Source organism: Bufo bufo, chromosome 10 (assembly GCF_905171765.1).
Source record: "Bufo bufo chromosome 10, aBufBuf1.1, whole genome shotgun sequence".
NCBI lineage: Eukaryota > Metazoa > Chordata > Amphibia > Anura > Bufonidae > Bufo > Bufo bufo.
Window position 1 is genome coordinate 94,143,114 of NC_053398.1, and position 18,423 is coordinate 94,161,536.

Consider the following 18,423-nt stretch of genomic DNA (forward strand, 5'->3'; position numbering starts at 1 on the left):
AAGCTTGAAATAAATCTAGCAGAGCAACTGGAGTAATGAATGGGGCAAACTCTGGATCCATGTCAGGTAGAGCGCTGGTTCTAAGTTTGTAAAAAGAGGATGTCATGTGCTATATGATATTTGATTTTCATTTCTTTACATTACTTATGGGATAACCCCTTTAAGTAAAACTTCTTTCAGTAAAGATTACCACAGGAAAGGAGATTTTGGTTGTAATGCCATTCTACTAGTTGTTTGCAGAGAAGACACGTGGTGCTATATCTTTTTCTCTTTTACACCATTTGCGCAATTTGGATGGATCGTGAAAGTAAATGAATATCGCGTTACTGGACATTATAACACTCTGGACTTAGGAAACCTTTTGTTAGAAGCTGAAATTCCATCCCTGGACAGAATCAATGAGGAATCACTTGATAGTAACAGTAATGTGAATGACCAATATTAGAAAGACCATGAAACCTAAATCTTCTTTCACACCGGCGCTAAGCTTTTCCGGCAGGCTGTTCCAGCAGGGAAACAGCCTGCCGGACCCATACTACCATTTGCACACGTGTGCTGCCTAAAGCCCGCCTCAGCCCCATTCACTATGATGGGGACCGTCCGGAGATCCAGCTGTAGCACGGCAAACATGCCGAGAGGCATGCAGCGCACGTGTGCGTGTACGGATCCGGCAGGCTGTTCCCCCGCCGGAACAGCCTGCCGGAAAAGCTTGTGCCAGTGTGAAAGTAGTCTAAAAGAATCTTACCAACCAGAGCTATGTATGACATGAAGCATGCTGTGTGTAGCGCCGGAGGTTTTAGCAACATCAAGAATGTTAAAGGGGTTGTCTCATCATGGACAATGGGGGCATATCGCTGGGACCCGCACCTATGTCGAGAACGGAGCCCCGCAAGTGAAGGAGAGAGCACTTCGCATGCGCAGCCGGCCTCTATTAATTTTCTATGGGGCTGGCAAAATTTCTGTTGGCCCCATATAAATGAATGGTAGCAGGGGCTGCGCATGTGCGGTACACTCCCATTGACTTCTATGGGGAGCCGGCTTGGTGGTGGCCGGACCGGAGTCCTCCAGCCACCACCTTGAGGGGCTCCGTTCTCGATATAAGTGTGGACCCTATAAGACAACGGGGGCATATCCTAGCGATATTCCCCCATTGTACATGATAAGACAACCCCTTTAAAGGGAAAGTGGTGGAAATTGCTGGGGGAGGGGAGGAAGAACTTCTAGGTATAGAACAGACTGCTGGCCAATATGCCTACTTGCAGACAGTGGAGTTTCTTCCTTTTGTGAAATTTTCTGTAACGTCGAACAACTAACAAATATTAATCTGACATGATATTCCCGGCAATCGCCTGCTTGCTAACGGAGGTAACCGCTGCTATTACATGCAGTTATCCCCTCCACAGTATGGAGAGGAGCGATCGTTATACCATCGCTCGTTCCTATGCTGTCCAGTTATTTGCCAGCAGCAGATCGTGATTAGACACAATCTTCCGCAGGCAAACAATGATTTTTAAACCTGTTAAAAGATTTGGATTGCCCGAGGAACAAGCTTTGCTCGAGTTTGCTTGTTTATTGGGTAATTGGCAGCAGTATTACACTGCCAGATCATCGCTAACGAGCGTTCATATGATTGGCCCGACAATCGCCTGGTGTAATACAGGATAAAGTAAGTACTAAAGAAATTCCTCCCAATTGATAGGAATATTTACACAAGATAATGTTCACATGAAAGTCACGAGGTAGATTCAAAGCGGCAATGATAAGAACAGTATAATAGCGAAACTGCAATAGTATGATAAAAATAATACGATAAGTCCGATATTCTTACAGCTGTATGTTGCTTAAGGTGTATTTCCTAATGAAAAGTCCTTGACATCACAGATAGAGAGCAATATTTCACCTGTACCCTACCTGCAAATTACTTACTGCACGGTGAAGAGGATAAGAATGTGCAGTTCACAGCCTACAACCCCCATCAGGTCCGAAATGAAATTTTAGCAGTGCATTTATGGGTGAACTTTTCAGTCCTTTTCTCATGCGATCTTGCATGTTTTTCCTAAAGTTTTTCCTAACATTATGTCAATGAACTCCAACCTATGGCTCTTGAGCTGCCACAAAACCACAACTTATGTTGCAACATCAGGGGTACAGGTTGGGCATCTGAGATTCTTTTGTCTACATCTTTCCTTTCTTTCTCCAGCATATTAAACTGTTCTCGTCTTTCCTCTTCCTTGTTCTTTTTAAGACATTGCCATGGGAAGTGCTCAGTGCTCCACACCTCTGAGTCTCTTATTTATTTTACTGAATTATTTACTGACTGGCTGGCATATTCCACAGTGCTTTACGAACATTACCATCACCTGCTGTCTTTGGAGTGTCGAAGGAAAATGCCCCGAAAATAAGCCCTACCCCGATAATAACCCCTAGCACTATTTTGCAGGGTTTTTGGAGTAGGCTTAAAATATAAGCCCTACTCCAAAAATAAGCCCTAGATACAGACGTATTTTATTTTATACAAAAGGGAAGGTGGGGGGAAATGTGCGGGCTGCAGCAGCTCAGGAGCGCTCACTAATGGCTCCTGAGCTGCCATGTAATTGTGGGCGGGCGGGCAGCGCAGGCTTCAGGGAATTAGCCTTCAGTGAAGCCGACAGCCCGCGCATACATCACGGCACTAAGCAGCACCTGACGGGCTGGCGGCTTCACTAAATGCTAAATTATTCCGGCAGCCCGCGCTTCCCTTCACTTTCACGTTGGACCGGCTGGCGGCTTCTCTGTATGCCCTGTACTGCCGCCAGCCCGCACGTTCTTACTTACATGAAGGAGGCAGCAGGAGGATCTCCTTCTCCTCTCTGCTGCCTGGAGGAGCTCCCTACATCTCTCCAGTGCCGTATCTGCTCTCCCTGGTACCATAGATTGCTGCCTAGGTCCCTTGGGTAAGGACAGCTCAGGGGCAATATACGGTACCAGAAGGAAAAATCTGTGGCAAATATGACTATAACCCCCCTCATCCAAAGGAATGCAGTATATTGGTGTATTCCTATGGATGAGGGGGGTTATTGTCATATTTAATATAAACACTGTCCAGGGACTCTTCTGTAATTGGCATGTGTCTGTATAAAATAAAATATGTTCATGGAACCAAAATAAGCCCTACCCCAATAATAAGCCCTAACCCTTTTTTTTGGAGAAAAAAAATGATATATGACACTGTCTTATTTTCGGAGAAACACGGTATGTGTTTTTTTTTTTTTTTTATAAAATTTTATTTATTTTATGATAAAAGCATTTCAGAAGCAAAATATGATTCCATACGATGCTTAGGCACAAGAGTAAAATCAAGATAATGACATATTGTCCAAACAATCCATCATGTACAGAAGACGATTATCAGTATCACATCCTACTTCATATGACATTAGTTTCCTCTTGTAGCATATAACATAATCTCCCCAAAACCCTCCCCCCCCACCCTTTCTCGGTATGTGTTTTTGATGACATAGTGGAGTTTAGTAGACCTTGTTCTCAGACAGTAGGGCCTTGAAGATTGTTGTGTATGTTAGCAGACATTAATCAAATGCAAGTAAAAAAAAATGCATAGGGTAAGGGAGAGTAAAGTTTTGGGACTTGGTAGATAATTAACACTGTTTATGACCCCCATCTCTGGTTTGAACTCAGACCAAAGAGATTTCAACAATGTATATCTTATCTCAGGCAAATGTGGGCAAATAAAAATTCACTTGGAAAAAATAAACAGATGGCTCACTGTGGACAATCACGATTGGTGCTCTGGACAAAAAGAGCCACCCCTTGCTCTTAATAAAGTGAACAATAAATGGAGATTGGACCGGCACTCAAAACACTAAGAGAGATGTGGAACCAAACGTATTTATTTAAACACAGTAAAATAAATTGAGTGTGTATACTGACATCAATAGCACAGTATTATCGATAGAATATCGATTGTAAAATAATCGATTACGATAAATCGATCAATTAAAATCGTATCAGATAAAATACATACATAAAAATAAAATAAAATGAATGCAATACAAGAAACCCATATATATGGGTGAGTCCCAGTGGAAAATATCAAAGCTGTATCTTCAGTGCTTATACAAAGGGAACAGTTTCGCCTTTTCAGGCCTGCATAGTTAATCAATACAACCAGCTTTCACGAATAGATATATGTTTTGGTTACTCACATCCTTTTGCGTTGATCGGGAGATTCTTTATATGGGAGTTATTTCAGGTGGCGTCCCACTGTGACTGTGATTTACACATGGCCATGTACTAAAATCAACTATGCAAGAGAGGAATTCTGCTTGACTCACAAAAACCTACAGACGGACTAAGTCCCATGAGATTTTGAGACGAGATCCTGAGAGCTGCTGCAGAGGGAAAACAACATTGCTGGATTGGGATGTGAATTGTGGGACGCCACCTGAAATAACTCCCATATAAAGAATCTCCCGATCAGCGCAAAAGGTTGTGAGTAACCAAAACATATATCTATTCGTGAAAGCTGGTTGTATTGACTAACTATGCAGGCCTGAAAAGGCGAAACTATGCCCTTTATATAAGCACTGAAGATACAGCTTTGATATTTTCCACTGGGACTCACCCATATATATGGGTTTCTTGTACTGGGACTTTAATTGAGATATATCCAGGTCTCCAGAAAAAATCGAGTAACTATCGATTAAGAATATTGCATTTATATTTGCATGTAAGCCAAAGGGAAAAGGCTCAATAACGAATGTAAAATGCAAAACATTGGATTATTTTATACTTTTATTAAAGAAGGGCAAGAAAATAAATTTGAGTGACTTACCGTAATAGATTGCTTGAATTAATTACTTTCAATTTTTTTAGCCTATAAAAGATAATAAAATAAAAAACAAACCTTAATGTTAACCAACAGTGACCATCTTTTACTGTAGTACCAAGTTCTTCTAAAGTTATAGCATCCCTGGTGGATCTAGTACAGAAGTGTTTATATATTTGTCATCAGCTGGAGAACCACATGATGGCCCCTGAGTAACTGGTTGGGGAACATTGTGTTAGCAGAACCAAAGCCCAAGAGGTTTAGTTCATTTTCTTCCCACCATCATATATTTGCTAGCTCTAACGGAAATTAGATGGTTGCACTTTCTACTAAAATTAGCTGGATTTGCTGTGAAATGAAAAGGTCGTCATTAGTAAAACTTCAATGAACTTTTGGTAAATTAGTAGCATTTTTTTGTATGAGCTTAAAAAAGGTGGAGCGCAGTCTGCACATTCAGTGAGCAATACGTCTTTCCTCAATTAATCTAATACATATAAAATTTAAGTGCCTAAAGACATTGTAACATTGCCTCAAATATAATGTAACGTCCAATTTTAATGTTATTACTTGGCACAGCTACAAGTCTTAATTAGGTGATTTCAATTGCATTACTGGGGATTTTCAATTACAGACGGAAAAATGTTCTCTCTTTCCTAAGCAAGATTACCTCACATTTATCATTCTGGGAATGTCGTCCTTTTTTGCACAGTATCCAGACAAACCATGATTCCATGAAACCATCAATATGGATGTCATAAATAATGATGGCTGGGTTTTCTGATAGGTTGGCCTCTAATGTTTCGTATCTAGGACAATGCATCTAATATGCAGTATATTATGTGTATATAAAAGACTATACACCAGGTTGCCTTTGAACATCAGGTATATCTGAATTCTGCTAAAATCAAAATCTCCAGTCTTGAAATACACAGTAGCTAGTGGATTCACCTTGAAAGTCTGCCTCATGATCCACATATGAGACACTGGCGGAAAATCTCTTGTTAACTGGGGTAATTATACAGATTCTTGGATGCATACTGTTGTGGACATAAAGAACATGTGCCAGTTATCAAATGCAGTAAATTCTAGTTTTAATGCAGCATGGTATAGTTACCTGAACTGATACTATGGCCAACTTGTCCACTTTTTGGACAGCTACGAAAGTTTGGTATAAAGTCAGTATAAAGATCTATCACTCTATCACTCTACTAGCTTCTGTGAAAGGAGAAAATCCAATATCCAGTAGCTGTTCTAGAGCAATTGATGTGCCCCTGCCCATCAATTATTTTGATCCTGGAGTATGGAATTACAAAGAACATAAAATTTCATATCCCTGAGCATACCCGTGAAATACCTATCCTATGAGCTGGTTCGACTGATAGACAGTCCTCCTGACTCCACCATTAACATGCACATTCTGTATTCATGTGTGTTTATGTCCATGAAATAAGCCGCTTCTGGAGTCTTATGACAGTGGCCCATCTACTGTGGGGCTTTGAGTCTGAAACATCTTTTGATTCCTTTGAAACTGTAGCGTTAGATCAACTTTTATCTTACACATGTATAGCTTAAAGGTGCCCTGTACACATAACACTGAAGTTGGATGAACCTACAGTACTAATTTGTCTGACTATCTCATGTGTATGATGGTATGTTGACTTTCCCCCAACAGATGATATCTGAGGAAAGGAAGGATTGGTCTTGTTGAATTTTAACATCTGATCCTTTTGTTTTCAAGGGAATGCAGCCATTGCCAAAGTTGTTTACTCACTTTTCCCCACTGAGAACACAATGTTTAGAACTTTTGACTTTCAGGCTCCATATCTCACCATCCATAACAGCTTCAAACGTGAGACTACCATCCTTTTTATAGACAATCATCTTGGCTATTTCATACATACATTAGACTTAAAACAATTTAGCATATGATTAGTTATGCAGATTCTTGTCATGTAACTGCATTGTTACTGTTTTGCTCCTAAAATTCTAAAATTAAATTTTTATTATTTTGTAAATCCACATTTGGCTTTCAACACTGCCTGAATCCTTCTGGGCATATTAATCTTGATCAGATTCAAACATGTCTCAACCAAAATCTGTTCCCAGGTCTCTTCTTCACATTGCCAGTGTTAGTATATATTGGTCGACTCACTTGGGTACGAATACAGCTTTTTCTTCAACTCTACACACAAGGGTTCCATTGGGTTGAGGTCCGAGGGGGACAATACAGCACCTCTCCTTCATTGTCATGGAACCATTTCTTCACCAATCTCGATTTATGCTTTGGGTCGTTGTCGTTGTACCCATAGTACTCAAGTGTACGAAGTAACTCATCTTGTAGGATACTCACATATGGCTCAGAATTTAGACCACCATCGATCCTTGTCAATTATCCAATGCTTTTGGCTGTGAAACAACCCCATATCATCAGGCCTTCTCCACCGAACTTGACAGTTCCTTCAGTTTCTTGATCCATTATCCCCTTTTCCCTTGTTTCCTCCAGACCCATTTGCACCCATCAGAGCCCAGTCTATTGACTTTCGTCTCATCACTCAAAATCACCAGTTTACAATCTTCTACTATCCACACTTTTTTGCAAAGAAGCCGGCGCTTCTTATGACAATATTGAAGTTGAGGCTTCTTCATCTTTTCTTGGACCACCATTACTAAAGGTGAACACTGCTCTACCTCTTTTCTCTTCTACTTGTTTATTACATCTCCTCTCTTTTTGATTACTTTAAAGTGACTTTAGCCTTTGGTGTTATACAGTATTGGGCCATATTATGTATCATGAGGTATCCTTAGAGTGTGTCTGCTGGTTTCCCCCTTTTTCTAAGCATTTTGAGCTGTAAGGCCTCATGCACACGGCCGTTGTTTTGGTCCGCATCCGAGCCGCAGTTTTTGCCGCTCGGATGCAGACCCATTCACTTCAATGGGGCCGCAAAAGATGCAGACAGCACTCCGTGTGCTGTCCGCATCCGTTGCTCCGTTCCGTGGCTCCGCAAAAAAAATAAACATGTCCTATTCTTGTCCGCATTTTGCGGACAAGAATAGGCAGTTATATTAAAGGCTGTCCGTGCCGTTCCGCAAATTGCAGAACATGCACGGACGCCATCCGTGTTTTGCAGATCTGTGATTTGCAGACCGAAAAAAAACACACCACAGTCGTGTGCATGTAGCCTAAGACACACTCTCCATCTAGTCCTGGACAGGCTTTTATCCTGGATCGAATATACAATGATCCTGTTCCACTGTTTTGGCGATATCTTATCTAATTGTTCCATTTTCCATGTCTGCCTATATCTCATGGACTTGATTTGCCATTATACAACTGACTAACGCCTATGTAAGTGACACCCTTTTCTTATTTCATGTGTAGGGTTTAATTGATTTGGATGTTCTGAAGATCTAGTATTTCTCTTTCATTTTCAGATTCACGTTAAGCCCTGCCTGTCGCCTGATCTTCTATGGGACTGATATTTGGTTATCTCTGGCATATATGAGCCATGCTGAGTGCGATTGTACACCGAGTAGTGTTTCTGTTTTGAATTGACTGTTCTCGTTACATCTGGATTATTCTTCCTCATCTCTGTTTGATCTTATCTGTATATCTTAGTATCTAAATCTTAAATTTTTTAATCAATTTTTTCCTATATTCCTACTACATTGACCCCCTGAGGAACCCACTGCTTGTGGGAAACACGTCGGGGTACGAGGACCCGGTCAGGGTCAGTGAGGGTGTGTTGGGGTGCAAGGACCCACTAGGGCCATCTAGGGTGTGATAGCCCAGGTACGAGGACAGAGTCTCCACCATCAGGGGCAGTCTCTTGGCTGAGTTAGAGTATAGGGTAATCTTAGGGAAAGAATTCCCTACCCTACACCTAGATGTGTACCTCCATTATCATTGAGTATTATCTGGAGTATATACGTACTTGTTAGAACATGCATATATGTCATATCATAGAATAGATGGACTATTGACCGTCACCTTTATTATGAATTTTTTGGATGATTTCTTAACAAGGTAAAATAAAGTGTATTGTATTTTAAGGGTTGTTACTTTTACTGGAATTCGTTTTTGATTTGATGACTCTGCTATAGGATAGTGTATATCGGTAACTGCTTGAACTTTTGTACATAGTGAATAAGACCTGGTTACAGAGTGTTAAAGCTCTACTAGACTGGACGGTTTTAGGGCCAATTATCAGAAACAAGCGTTCATAAGTACAGTCGTTCCTAATAATTGTCTGGTATAATTGTGCTGCTGATCGGTCGATAAACAAGCTGGTTGATTTGTATCTTTCATCGGGATGAAAGATGTACGATTATCGGTAGCACATCTCCCTGTGTATTCGGGGCTGTGCTACTGATAATTATTAGAACTAAATGAGGGAATAGCGACTGCAGTAGTAATTGTTCTTCTCCCATTCTCTTTGTGTGATAGAACAATGAAGAAGAGCACCATCAACATGTTTATTATTGCTTGTCCTGCTCAAACATTGGGCAGTGTGATAGACCCTTTGATCTCAAAAAGATCAATAAGGTCTCAACAGTTGTGAACTTTGTTAATGATAAGAGCTCCATGTAGATGACCCTTCATGGAACTGCTCATTCATACATAAAAAGTGTATTGTTCTACTACTTGGTATAAATAGAGCACTTCTGCTCCTCCTTATTACCAATTACTTGAGTAAATTCTGCCTAAAGCTCATATCTCGTACAGAGAAGAGCACTATTCTACACATGAAAATAAAAAGGCAGCACTGCGCATGCACTGAATCTTTCATAAAAGTTTTTTTTTTTCCATAACTAAACATTGCTGGCTGATCATTAAAGTAGGACATCAATGTGTGATCATGACGGTCACATCTCTGGGAGCCTACTGGTAAGTAAATGAGCAATATATAGAGTTGAAAATAGGAATCTCAGGCCCAGGATACAAACAGTAGGCAAAAGATCTGGGATACTTTGCCCTGGTGCCTAAGCCTTGCAACACCAATGTATTTCACAGATTACAAAGTTACCAGAGTGTTAGAACATCTCAACTATATCGCCAACCCCAATATTCTTAACATTTCAAACATAGCTAAACATTTTATACACGTTCATGCCCGCCAAGTATCATTTTTTCAGGCGTATGCCATTGAACGTGTATTAGCTCCGCAAAGGGGTGGAGACTATCGTAAGAAAATCCTGTTACGTGAGGCTTACTGGATTTTTAGACTGGGTACTAGGGTGCCAAGGGGTCTCAACCTCAAGAAAGAACTCATCTATATATATCAATAAGATATCTGACAAACGCAGCAGAATTTTGTGATATGTGTCACTATCAACATTCATGTTAGGCTTATTCACATTTGGGCGGGCACACATCTCTGATGTCTTTATTGCCATTCTGGGGGTATCAATGAGATACACATGACTACAACAATAATATTGTCCATGTGAGAGTTCATACTACTATGAGGGCCGTGCATCTCTGTTCGTCACTAGTACTATAATGTCAACATTATATAATGCGGTTATTTTCTTGTCTTGTTTTGTTTTGGATATTGCAAGAAAAGATCTCCAACGAATTTGCACAGGAGTGTAGCTAAAAATTTTCTTATTACATTCCATCTGTGATTTGATCTATCTTGCAATTATATTCAAAACGTCCGGTTTTACCGGGTAATAGTGGTTTTGCAGCCCTACTGACATACAACAATGTACTTTTGTCATTATATATATATTTTTTGATAAGTCTGCCATGAGATTGCCAGTATTAGGCTGCTAACATGAACCTGCTTGAACACATAGGACCATTGTATTTATATTTGTTTTAGTGTGTCAATGTTGGTATCAAATATGGTTTTTTTTACATATAATTTATGTTTTCTATGTAGTGAAGTATTCACACTGTGCGACTTCTGTTGAAAATAATCACAGGGCAACCTGGGGTTAAGATGTCGGGGAAAGGTTCGCACAGTCTACTACTAATTATAAACTGATTGATGCAAGCTGAAACAAAAAAGGTGTGCCTAGGTGTGGTGCAATGGATGTTGCTTGAAACCGGTTCCTCCCCATTTGAGGAGGGGTGTTTTCAACCCCTTTATATTGAGGGGCCACAGCTAGCAATTCGTTACGACTAAGGGTACTCACCCGAAACGCGTCAATCTTGCCGTGCCACTGATGGTTATGTCTGTCGATGTCCATAACTAATAAAGAAGAGCTGAAAGAGGATATTATTTGTCTCCGGGACCCTTCCTTTACTATTTTCTGCCTGCCATGGGAACACTTCCCTAGGGCCTCTGGAGCCGGGATTACATGCAGACCAGTTAGGTGAGCTGGAATATTTTTTCCTATTATACAAAGTTACCTGTCAAACTTTGTCATCTAATATTTCTGAGAGGGAAGGTGGTCCAGAAATTTAGTATTTAAGGCCAACCTTAGCTGTGGTGCATTCAAAAACTTAGCTCAACAGCATGGGTAACTCATTTCCTTCTTGGCTCTTACAGATGAAAAACCACTCATACAAACAAAACCCACTATATGCAAAGCTTAAGATCTATTTTAACATTCAGAGCTCTGCACTGCAAAGTGCAAATTCTCCTTTCAAAGCATCACCGAACATCTATTGGAGCAAGCATCTTTAAAACCGGTAACATTTCATATAAAGGTTGAAATGAGAAAAATGTATGCCTTCTCCATCACATAAACTAAAATCATTTACACACTTTTTGCCTTGTAACAAAATTATAGTTCTGCCTTTTTATCGGCTTTGCATAGTTATTTCACACATCAGCACAGTTGTAGGCAAACAAGGAAAAGACATTTCAATATGGTAAGAAAGTTATAGAGGTATAAAACAAAATTGTACAATATAAAAAAGAATGAATGTAAAAAAAAAAAAAAAAAGGAAATGTGACCGAGTTATGATGCTGGATAGAAAAGCCAGCGAACAAACATAAAGATGAAGCTTATGTCGTTTGCATACAAAAATGTTTGTTCTGTCGGCATTAAACTATAAAAGCCCCTACTTAGGGGAATAGAAGAAAGCAGATTCCCAGTGGCTACAAAGGAGCATTTCCGTTGATTAGAAAGCTTCTGGCAATATTGGTTCAAAAAGATATACAAGAAAATAAGGTGAAGGAAACACATGTGTGCGAAATTTAATTAACACGCCTGTACATTAAAGGAAGAGAGACGCCCAAGAGCAGCTCACATAAACTCTCCCAGTGTGAAAAATTACAATTCTAAACTGCCGTTCCAAGTACATTAGCTGAAAGAGTCCAATCTTAAAATCTCAGTCTCCAGGCTTTTTTTCTGTATTTCCCGATTAAAACTATTACCATTCCAGAAAGAGGTAATGTTTTATTGCCAGAAACCCATCGGAGATAAATTGGCAATATCTTTCCAGCACAATTAATATTCAACAGTACACCTTTGTTCTAGCTGTAGGCAAGTGTAAATTTCTACTGAGGAAATTAGATTTTAACTCACATTATTTAAAATAAAAAATCTGGTCATTTTACAAGTAATATGTAAACCCTCATCTCAGTATGTAATAATGGTGGCAATTGACAACTGCTGCATTTGGGGTAATTAAATAAACACATTTAATGGGCTTACAGTCAGTACTGTCTGACCTTTAGCTATTCTGTTCTTATTACTGTCATATGCTTGTTACTCCATCTAAATCATTCAAACAGGTCAATGCCCCTCGTGGATTTCTTCATAATCAACATTGACACTTTGGCCCAGAGTTTACTGGGTAGGTACTTGCACAGGCATCATTTATTATCCACATCCCTATTGTATTGTAATTCTACTTCAAAACCTTACTGTCAAGCCAATAAACTTAATAGAAGACATCTATACCATCTACAGTGGTGCTTGAAAGTTTGTGAACCTTTTAGGATTTTCTATATGTCTGTATGCATTTGACGTAAAACTACATGAGATTTTCACACAAATCCTAAAAATAGACCAATATCAAACAAAAGAGTCAAGAATAGTGTTGATCGAGCCTGCTCGGCCAAACACCAGAGTTGCAGCCAATAAGCGTGCAGGTAAGTGCTGCCCTTCGCTGTAATGCCGTAGCCATGCTGGTTACTGGCATTACAGTGATTGGCTGGCCAGAATTCGTCATCGGGTGCTATATAGCACCCGATGACACGTGTTCGGCTCAGTGTTAGTCAGGGAGAGCTGTGCTGAGGAAGGGAAAGATAGAGTAGGGAGTAAAATTAGTTTTTTTTTCTGTAGAAAAACTTGTCAGAGACCGAAAAGTCCTTTTAAGGACTATTGTTGTGTGTGGCAGCAGCTATATATATTTTTAGCACAACCTGTGCTAAATTGCTAAAACGTTACAGACCCAAAAGTCCTTTTAAAGGGCTTCTGTCACCCCACTAAACTGTTTTATTTTTTTTTGTGTACTTATAATCCCTATCCTGCGATATTGCTATACCTTATGTTATTAATAATTTTCGTTCAGTAGATTTTGCAAAAAACTTACTTTTATGATATGCTAATTACCTTTCTACCAGCAAGTAGGGAGTCTACTTGCTGGTAGCAACCGCAGAAAACCGCCCCCTCCTTCTGTTGATTGACAGGGCCAGCCGGGATCTCCTCCTCTGGCCAGCCCTGTCAGCATTTCAAAAATCGCGCGCCTGTGTTGATTCGGCGCAGGCGCTCTGAGATAAGGAGGCTCTGCTCCTCAGCACTCCCTCAGTGCGCCTGCGCCGATGACGTCATCAAAAGAGAAGATGTCATCGGCGCAGGCGCACTGAGGGAGTGCTGAGGAGGCGAGCCTCCTTATCTCAGAGCGCCTGCGCCGAATCAACACAGGCGCGCGATTTTTGAAATGCTGACAGGGCTGGCCGGAGGAGGAGATCGCGGCTGGCCCTGTCAATCAACAAGAGGAGGGGGCGGTTTTCTGCGGCTGCTACCAGCAAGTAGACGCCCTACTTGCTGGTAGAAAGGTAATTAGCATATCATAAAAGTAAGTTTTTGGCAAAATCTACTGAACGAAAATTATTAATAACATAAGGTATAGCAATATCGCAGGATAGGGATTATAAGTACACAAAAAAAAAATAATCAGTTTAGTGGGGTGACAGAAGCCCTTTAACCACCTCAGCCCCCATAGCTTAAACACCCTTAATGACCAGGCCACTTTTTACACTTCTGCACTACACTACTTTCACCGTTTATTGCTCGGTCATGCAACTTACCACCCAAATGAATTTTACCTCCTTTTCTTCTCACTAATAGAGCTTTCATTTGGTGGTATTTCATTGCTGCTGACATTTTTACATTTTTTGTTATTAATCGAAATTTAACGATTTTTTTGCAAAAAAATGACATTTTTCACTTTCAGTTGTAAAATTTTGCAAAAAAAACGACATCCATATATACATTTTTCTCTAAATATATTGTTCTAAATGTCTTTGATAAAAAAAAATGTTTGGGTAAAAAAAAAAAATGGTTTGGGTAAAATGTTTCCTGAGGTTCTACAATGCCCAGACAGTAGAAAACCCCCACAAATGACCCCATTTCGGAAAGTAGACACCCTAAGGTATTCGCTGATGGGCATAGTGAGTTCATAGAACTTTTTATTTTTTGTCACAAGTTAGCGGAAAATGATGATTTTTTTATTTATTTATTTTCTTACAAAGTCTCATATTCCACTAACTTGTGACAAAAAATAAAAACTTCCATGAACTCACTATGCCCATCACAAAATACCTTGGGGTGTCTTCTTTCCAAAATGGGGTCACTTGTGGGGTAGTTATACTGCCCTGGCATTTTAGGGGCCCAAATGCGTGCAAAGTAGTTTGAAATCAACATCTGTAAAAAATGGCAGGTGAAATCCGAAAGGGGCTCTTTGGAATGTGGGCCCCTTTGCCCACCTAGGCTGCAAAAAAGTGTCACACATGTGGTGTTGCTGTACTCAGGAGAAGTTGGGCAATGTTTTTTGGGGTGTCATTTTACATATACCCATGCTGGGTGAGAGAAATATCTTGGCAAAAGACAACTTTTCCCATTTTTTTTATACAAAGTTGGCATTTGACCAAGATATTTATCTCACCCAGCATGGGTATATGTAAAGTGACACCCCAAAACACATTGCCCAACTTCTCCTGAGTACGGCAATACCACATGTGTGACACTTTTTTGCAGCCTAGGTGGACACCCCGGATTCCGTGAGGGGTATGGTGAGTTCATGTGAGATTTTATTTTTTGACACAAGTTAGTGGAATATGAGACTTTGTAAGAAAAAAATAATAATTTCCGCTAACTTGGGCCCAAAAAATTTCTGAATGGAGCCTTACAGGGGGGTGATCAATGACAGGGGGGTGATCAATGACAGGGGGGTGATCAGGGAGTCTATATGGGGTGATCACCCCCCTATAAGGCTCCATTCAGATGTCTGTATGTGTTTTGCGTATCCGATCCATGTACCCGTGGATCCGTAAAAAACATACGGACATCTGAATGCAGCCTTACAGGGGGGTGATCAATGACAGGGGGGTGATCAATGACAGGGGGGTTATCAATGACAGGGGGGTGATCAGGGAGTCTATATGGGGTGATCACCCCCCTGTCATTGATCACCCCCCTATAAGGCTCCATTCAGATGTCCGTATGTGTTTTGCGGATCCGATCCATGTATCCGTGGATCCGTAAAAAAACATACGGACATCTGAATGCAGCCTTACAGGGGGGTGATCAATGACAGGGGGGTGATCAGGGAGTCTATATGGGGTGATCACCCCCCTGTAAGGCTCCATTCAGACGTCTGTATGTGTTTTGCGGATCCGATCCATGTATCCGTGGATCCGTAAAAAACATACGGACATCTGAATGCAGCCTTACAGGGGGGTGATCAATGACAGGGGGGTGATCAGGGAGTCTATATGGGGTGATCACCCCCCTGTAAGGCTCCATTCAGACGTCTGTATGTGTTTTGCGGATCCGATCCATGTATCCGTGGATCCGTAAAAAACATACGGACATCTGAATGCAGCCTTACAGGGGGGTGATCAATGACAGGGGGGTGATCAGGGAGTCTATATGGGGTGATCAGGGGTTAATAAGGGGTTAATAAGTGCCAGGGGTGGTGTAGTGTAGTGTGGTGCTTGGTGCTACTTATTACTGAGCTACCTGTGTCCTCTGGTGGTCGATCCAAACAAAAGGGACCACCAGAGGACCAGGTAGCAGGTATATTAGACGCTGTTATCAAAACAGCGTCTAATATACCTGTTAGGGGTTAAAAAAATCGCATCTCCAGCCTGCCAGCGAACGATCGCCGCTGGCAGGCTGGAGATCCACTCGCTTACCTTCCGATCCTATATGACGCATATATGCGTGACTGTGCGCAGGGCTGCCGCCTCCGGAACGCGATCCTGCGTTAGGCGGTCCGGAAGCGGTTAAGGACTATTGTGTGTGGCAGCAATATCTATTTTTTGTGCAACCTGCGCTAAATAGCGTGCAATAGTTTGGCCGCTGCAGACAGCGACATTATCTGCGCTACATCTCCTGTGTAACGTGTGCACATCCCAAAAATATCAGTGACACCAGTGTACTTTTCCGTAGACGGTATCCGCTGCGGACAGTAACATTAGCTGCGCTACATCTCCTGTGTAACGTGTGCGCATCCCAAAAATATCAGTGAAATCCAGGGTACTTTTTCCGTAGATGGTGTCCGCTGCGGACAGTGACATTAACTGCGCTACAACTCCTGTGTAACGTTTCCACATCCAAAATACCTGTACATGCCCTGTAATTTTATATTAGCCTCTGCTGACATCAGCGACATTAGGTGTGGTATTTACCCTGTGTAACGTGTGTGCATCCCAAAAATATCAGTGAAATCCAGTGTATTTTTTCCGTAGACGGTGTCTGCTGCGGACAGTGACATTAACTGCGCTACATCTCCTGTGTGCGCATCCCAAATACCTTTTTTTATATTTTTCCGCATACACTTACAAATCCTACGCTACTGTACATGTGACATACTTTCAAACATATATAACATTTAATATGAAGAATGCGAGCAGTAAGGGACAGCATATGTGGCGAGAGAGGGAGAGAGGCGCTCATAGGGTAATAGTTTCTTGGTGGGTAGTTTAAAAGGAGGTAATGATTATGCAACATAGGCACAACACTAGTGTAGGCGTGTGTTTAAGTGGTGGTCGGTGCTGCTGGTACCGTTCGCTCCTCACTTGTAGAGTTGCCAGTCCTCCTGGAGGAGTGATGAGAGACAATAGAGGGGTGTGGAGTATTCAGTGAAGGACGCACTGTATGCACGTGGATTTACAGCCTCAGACTTAAAAAAGGAGTGTTATTCTACTCCAAAACGCGTTGTCACGTATATGCAAAAAAAAATTTAAGAATTGTCTCCAACCACTTTAGGTCGTGTTATTGCGCCAGGAGGTATCAAAAACAGTGGACCACAATACTCCACACCCCTCTACAGTAAGGGACAGGGGAGTGGCCATGATGCTGATGGTGCACGCAGAGGCCGTGGCCCTAGGCGCGATGAAACTGTGCCTGCTGCCAGAGCAGAAGAAAAACAATCATCTACGATACCTAGCTTCATGTTCCAGTTTGCAGGGCGGCACAGGACAACGCTTTCGAAGTCAGACCGGTGCGACCAGGTGGTCAGTTGTATTGCAGTAGATAATGCTTTCAGTCGGTTAGGCACCACCCTGTCTTCCACCAAGTCCAGTCTCAGTAGCCAAGAGTCTGGTCAACACAATCCTCACACTGATCCTCCTTCCTCCCACCATGGAGAGTCTTGCCAAACAAGTGATCCCACACTCGGATATTCCGAGGAGCTCTTTTCAGCGCCATTCCTTCATTTGGGCCTCTCGACAAGCCCGCTTGAAGAGTGACATGAGATCTTGTGCCCTGATTCCCAAACTCTTGAGCATCCACAGTCACAAGAAGATGACAGTGGGGAACGGCAATTAGTGTTTCACGAGGTGGATGATGATGATGATGATGAGACACAGTTGCCAATAAGTCAACGGCAATTAGTTTCTGAGGTTAATGATGAGGATGAGGTTGTTGTTAAGTTAACAAGTCAGGAGGATGAGCAGAGTGAGAAAGTGGAAGAGGAGGTGGTGGACGATGAAGTCACTGACCCAACCTGGGAAGGTGGCAAACTGAGCGAGGACAGCAGTACAGAGGGGGAGGGATCTGCAGCACCGCAACAGGCTGGAAGAGGCAGTAGAGTGGCAAAAGGGAGAAGGCGGGCCACAAACAGGCCCGCAACTGTCCCCGGAGCACACCCTTGCGGAAATCTCCCTTGCCAAGGGGTAGGTGTTCCGCAGTTTGGCGCTTTTTTTAGGAAAATGCGGACGACAAAATAATTGTAATTTGCAACCTGTGCCATACAAAAAAGAGCAGGGGCGTGAACACTAGCAACCTCACCACCACCAGCATGATCCGTCACATGGCATCAGAGCACCGTAATAGGTGGGCCAAACGCCTGGGTCCACAATCTCTTTCTGCGGGTCACACCACTGCCTCTTCTTCCCCTGTGTTACGTGCTCGCCAATATCCTGTCGAAGGCGCAGGCCCGGATGCCTCCTGCCCTGCACCTGGACCTT

The 18,423-nt window shown here is 41.8% G+C and overlaps 1 protein-coding gene across 1 annotated transcript in view; it reads right to left on the reverse strand.

Annotated features, from left to right (window-relative positions):
- Positions 1–18,423, reverse strand: part of PC (pyruvate carboxylase) — a 495,508-nt gene that overhangs the window by 443,174 nt on the left and 33,911 nt on the right. The window contains exon 2 of the mRNA XM_040410263.1: positions 4,832–4,873. The gene's annotated coding sequence lies outside the window, so the exon portion shown is untranslated. The remainder of the gene's footprint in view (positions 1–4,831; positions 4,874–18,423) is intronic.